At 42.1% G+C, this 6,000-nt stretch overlaps 1 protein-coding gene across 1 annotated transcript in view; it reads left to right on the top strand.

Moving 5' to 3' along the window:
- The first annotated feature begins 1,926 nt into the window (after positions 1–1,926).
- Positions 1,927–6,000, top strand: part of LOC108872478 (sickle tail protein homolog) — a 68,445-nt gene continuing 64,371 nt past the window's right edge. Inside the window, exon 1 of the mRNA XM_018660158.2 lies at positions 1,927–2,140. The gene's annotated coding sequence lies outside the window, so the exon portion shown is untranslated. The remainder of the gene's footprint in view (positions 2,141–6,000) is intronic.

Genomic DNA, 6,000 nt, shown 5'->3' with positions numbered 1-6,000 from the left:
ATATTCTTGTGTCAAAACTGAGGTCATGTACCCCCCCGCTTGTCAATAGTTTGTGTGAATGGTTTTGTACTGTCAGGGAGACCCAATGCAGGAGGTGATTGCAAAGCCAAGTTCAATTTAATAAAAGCTTTCTCTGCTTCTGGTGCCCATGTTACCTTATCCTTGGCTGTGAGGCCTTTCCCATGAGCAATTGCAACCGATGGTTCCTCCATTTCAGATCTACTGTCTGCAGTATGACGTCATGCCTAAAACTCATAACCTGTTTCCCTGTCTCCGGTTGTGGAATGTTTTAGATGGCTTCACTATGTTTGGGTGAGAGGGTTTGCTCTCTGCTGTGATCACATGACCCAACAAAATATGCTTTTTCTTTCCCCAAGACAAATTGTAATTTAGACAGACTGGCTTTGTGGCCATTATCAGCTTTCATCCAGGTGGGTTGATCTGATTCACCTCAAATGTTGTCATAATGGTGCTTTATTGTGATGGTTAAGTCTTCATGGAATGCCTGTGCTGTTGCACTGGTTGGATGCTACGCTATGAAACAGGAAGTTATTGTAACTTTTTTGAAAGCTCAACACTGTAACAGTCTGCCACTTTTAGGAGCTGATCCTTTTTGTAAGAGTTTAACAAATCCTCACTTGGGAATTGAACAAAATTTTTAATTGAAGCCATTTCACAAGTTATCACCAAAGGCAATTTAGGTAGGTTAGTGGTGGGATATATTTAGCACTGAACCCAGTAACCCTTTCAGCACACTGAAAATCACACAGTCATACAAGTGCACCTGAGTAGCTAAACAATGCGAGGCACTCTTAATTTACCACCAGGCCAACATCTACAGAGCAACACACCGTCTGGAACACTTGTAATCCACAAGCATAAGCCCATTTTGACAACCTCTAAAAGTACCAGGACAGACCAAAATCTGTGTGGCACATTCCCCAAAACATTTCCCAGCACTAACTTGGCTAGAATCCCTGATAAGCCCCGATTTTTTACCACCTGGTTCAAGGCTGGCAACAAAAGGGAGACACACAGATATATAAAGCAAAAAGGAATTTATTTCACATAGATAAACATAACTAAATAGTGTTGGGTGTACATAGGAAAGTAGTCAGTCATGTATGATTTTTGTTGTGATATGGCGCTATATAAATAAAATTGAATTGAATTGAATTGTATGTAATGTATGGATGAGTGAAAATATGATGTGATGCATGTTGGATGGTGCAAACCAAACAAAGGAAGAGGGCTGAGGAGGATGCCAAAGGCTCAGTATCCCAGTATCTGCAAAACAAGCAGCAGACCAGAGCAAAGCAAGCAGGCAGAGTGGGAGGGGTTGTCACTCCAGATACCTTTTTACTCTAAATTATATCCCACAGACAGGTATTTTTCTTGACTAGTTTCAGGTAAACATTAATTAAACGTTTTGCTGTATGACTTTATCACTCTTTGCACTTACAATGCACACATAATAATTTTTGCATTTGCTGGAGATTAAAGCGTGTGGTTTTATCAAAACTGAAATAGTTACAGGCCGACTGAAGGACTCAGTCTGTTGACATTAAAGAAGAGGTTCAGATTTTTCTCAATACATAAAACTGTGTTTATTATAAAGAAACAAGTGTGTTTTGGAGTATATGCAATGTTGGTCATAGCAGAGAGTACTAGACAGGATGTGTGACAAAAATCCACAAAAAGTGTCCCACATGCAGGAAGCAAGATGCTGTCTGTCACCCCCTAACCCTAATGCTACTTAACAGCCTAAATCGCATATGATCTGCCTTAATATACATGATAATCTAATCTAGCAGTCAACTGTGTGGTGTCATAAAGTTGACAAGTTGAACGGTTATACTAGTCAGACTGGTAAAGCCAGTATTATTTACTGAGGTGGAGTTGTGTTGTAATAGTGCTCCAGTAACAGACGGAGAAACGCAGTGGAAGAGAGGTGGGGTTTTACACTGCACCTGATTGTCACAGAAAAACACGCCGCAGAAAGACGGAAGTCACAGAAAAAGAGACGACAAACAAAGAAAACAACTTTTAATTGACGTGAAGAACCGGGACTTGATTTTTACCACCAAACCTGAGTTGACGAGCCAAAAGTTAGGACGTTGAAGCGACTCCATTCTGCAAGGTAAGCTTGCTAAACCTATTTAAATGTAACTTTAACCTGGTTTAAGGATGCGCAGCAAGTAGCTTGACTAACCAGCAACTGTTTTCAACCTGCTTAATTCTTGGTCTGTGTTTGCATGGTCGGACTAACCTGCTGCTCTAACTGTATCGTTATTTGGGTTGTTCAGTGCCTACTCAGCTGCATAGCGCTCTGCACTACGGAGAGGCGTGGTGCGCTAAGATCCAATCAGTAACTGTCCATTTTCTGTCGCGTTCATCACTGACAAATATCTACAGCAGCCACAGTAAAGGAAGAAACGATGACGAAATGTTAGGGTCTACTCTTCCGTTCGGCGTTAGTTTAATACATTAGACACGAGTTACACCAATGAAATGCCATCTTGTAGAACTGCCTTCTGTACAATTCCCACTAGTTAGGAGTTACCACCATTGTGGTAATGATAGTGAACTGACAACTGTAAAAGATGTTATTTGACTGAAAGAACATTTTCTTGACTATGCATTCTTATTGTTATATTAACTAAAGACGTCTATGTACGAGAGAGTCTCCTTCACACCTGTAGCTCCACAAAGATTGGTGCACCTGAGGGCCAAGTGCATGGAAAGTGAAGCACTTGTCAGAGGCTACTAAAGTGATGCTTTTGTCTCTAATTATACTGGAGATATCTCTCATTACATTCAGATGAGTCATAAAACAGTGTGGATGATAAACTACAATCTACAATTGCAGTCTGACTAGAGAGAGTAATTCCTTGAAAGACTGATTTTTCACTATGTGAAAAGCAGAGGCGGTCCTGGCTAGATTTGCGCCCCGGGCGAACCATCCCTTGCAGTATATAAATTGCACATGCTTGAAAAATCCCTGAAGAAAGCAAAAAAAGGCAACTCTATATATAATCTTAAATACAAAAAACATAACAAGAACAGAGAAAAAACAAGATCAATAAATAAAATACAGTATATAAATTTCACATGCTTGTGTAGGTATATGGGTCTATGTTAATTATGAAATACAATTTATTTGGAAGCAGTTTGTGTTGCGTGGCCTGGCATCAGTCTATCCCTCACCCCCCTCCCCCTTGCCTCTGCGGACACACACAACCTGTATGACTCTCAGCAGCAAGTTGACGTGACAATGAGGGCACCCCAGCGCCCACTCCACTAACTTGACATGGAAATGAGCGGTAGTCTAGAAAACTGGCGAGTTTTGTTTTAAGTTTAGTTTTTTTGACGGCGCTCGTGTGCCCTCGTGCGCCCTCACATAGATTGCGCCCTGGGTGGTCGCCCACATTGCCCATAGCAAAAACTGGCCCTGGTGAAAAGATATCCTGTCCTCATCACTAGTTTTGGCAAAAGCACCAAGCCCCGCTGGTAGAGTGGGGCTTGTCTGGTGGGGTGCTGCTCACGGGAATAGTGTGCTCAGACAGACGGTGTGTTTGCATATGCTTGTGCAGATCTTTTGGTGGCACTATATGTTTGCTACAACAGCATATTGCTTAGTTTAGGTCCTTCACTTTGCCAGCTACATCCAGTTTGAAATCAAAATAAAGAGGTGATTTTATATTATTTTTTCACTAGAGGTCTTCCATCGTTGCATTTATTGAAAATGACGTGGGGCCCCATTGTCACGCTCCCTCAACACACACACCTGCGCAAATATATCAGCAATTGCTTGTTGTGGGACTGATGATGGCCGCTCGGAAAATTTTTACATATCGCCCAACCCTATTAAGTCCCTCTCTTTGGAATATTTATTTAAATCACTGAGTAGTATCCCATCATTCAACAAGAATACATAGACATTGCCAGAGCATTGCTGCTCTAAGCAAAAAGAGCAAAACGGGATACACTAAAACATCAGTTGCAATGATTTATTTATTTAAGGATATTTCCTCGATATTTCTGTTGTTTTTGTACCAAATTTTTTTCTTTTCATGTCAGTGAAGAAAGCTCTTCCAGGTGAGGCCCCCTATGTCATGACGAAATCAGATATACTTACTTCCTCCAAACCAAACACAGAGTGTCAGTCAAAACAGTCAGTAAGGTGCAGACATTCAACAAAGTCTGGCTGCTGCTTTATTACTTTATTTATTGCGGCGGCTGTGGCTCAGGAGGTAGAGCAGTCGCCCACCAATCTGAAGGGCGGTGGTTCGATTCCTGGCTCCTCCAGTCCGCATGCCGAAGTATCCTTGGGCAAGATACTGAACCCCAATGTTGCCTCCAATGTTTGTCATCGGTGTGTGAATGTGTGTGTCTGTGCTAGAAAGCACTATTGTATAGAGGTGCTGTATGAACGTGTGTGTCAATGTGATCTGTAGTGGGAAATTTTCTGGAATTCCACCTATATAGAACAGGTATTCACCTATATTGTAACAAGTTGTCAACCCGTCTTCTCTGCTCCTCCACTACTTGTGTGCAGAGGGGCACAGACACAGAGGGGTTAGCTGAAATTACATGAGTGCACATAAATTAGGAAAATAACATTAATAAAACCTTTAGTGTTCTTAATTTTTCTTCTTTGGTTTCTTTGGGGGATGGGAGGTCATACTGGGGGGCAGGCCATCCCCTGCACCTAAGAATTTATATGCCCTCAGTTTCTCTAAAGTATACATGCTTTGTTTCATTCAGATGGGTGTATATGTCTGACCTGTAATCAGGTCAGATTGTCCATCCATTGAGTCAGTGTGTACAGTTAGGTCAGTCTGGTCCCACTTGTTAATAGTAATAATAATAATAATAATAATAATAATAATAATAATAACCAAGTATTCTTTACAAAAAACAAGACACAGGACACAACAAGTAAACAAAGCGGCTAGAGGCCATAGGCCTTGTTGAGGAGGTGAGTTTTGAGGAGTTCCTTGAGAGTCCAGTGATGGGGTGTTGCAGAGCTCCGAGGGTTCCAGAAAGTGGGGCCTGCCACACTGAAGGCTCTGTTCACAAAGGTACGGAGATTGGTGTGAGGGATGGGAAGCAGATCTATGGCTGAGGATCACACCATCTGGAACTATGCGTATGGGTAAAAGAGGTCAGACAGGTACTGAGCGGCCAGCCTGTACATGGCTTTGCTGGAAATCCTGAACAGGACACCCAGGTTGCAGACTTCCACCTCACTCATGCTTTATATACTGTGCTTCAAACCTTGCACTGCTTTGATTAGACCTCTGTAAATAACTTTACCTGCCAAGTCATAGTTGTATACAGAATCACTCTCTCATATATAAGAAAATGCACAAAATGAATTAAATTAATGCTCAACACGAGTTTAATACTGTCTTACTTTATGGATCATTATCTTCACTGTTGGTTGCTATAGTCATATGCACCAGGCCAGTCCCGTTTAAGTTTTAATTATACATCCATTAAGTCACCTAGCATTGCACTCACGAACCCGCGCCAGGACCAGGACGTGGTTTGCTCATTCTCGTAACCCAGAGGCATGCTGAGAGTAACACTACTGCGTATATTCAGTGGGCCCCATAACGTGGAAGTAAAGCTGTGTTGGCAAGAATGCGAACACAGCTTTCACTTTGGGTGTACAAGGACTGGATGGCTTGCATCAGTGGCCCCAGTACCCCATACTCCCACAGTACCCCCCATAGGATCCCTTGGGGGACACAGTCATAAGCCTTCTCCAAGTCCACAAAACACGTGTAGACTGGATGGTCAAATTCCCATGACTCCCTCAGCACTAAACTGCAAGAGTAAAAAGCTGGTCCACTGTTCTGCATTGTTCCTCCTGAATCTGAGGTTTGATAATTGGTCTGAGTCTCCTTTCCATCACCCTGGAGTAAACTTTTTACAGGTACTTTTTACTTATAAAAGTAGCTTATGTACTTTGATGTAGGGGAGACCACATTT

The sequence above is a fragment of the Lates calcarifer genome, unplaced genomic scaffold (genome assembly GCF_001640805.2).
Source record: "Lates calcarifer isolate ASB-BC8 unplaced genomic scaffold, TLL_Latcal_v3 _unitig_494_quiver_830, whole genome shotgun sequence".
Lineage (NCBI taxonomy): Eukaryota > Metazoa > Chordata > Actinopteri > Centropomidae > Lates > Lates calcarifer.
This window is presented reverse-complemented; position numbering and strand designations above follow the sequence as displayed.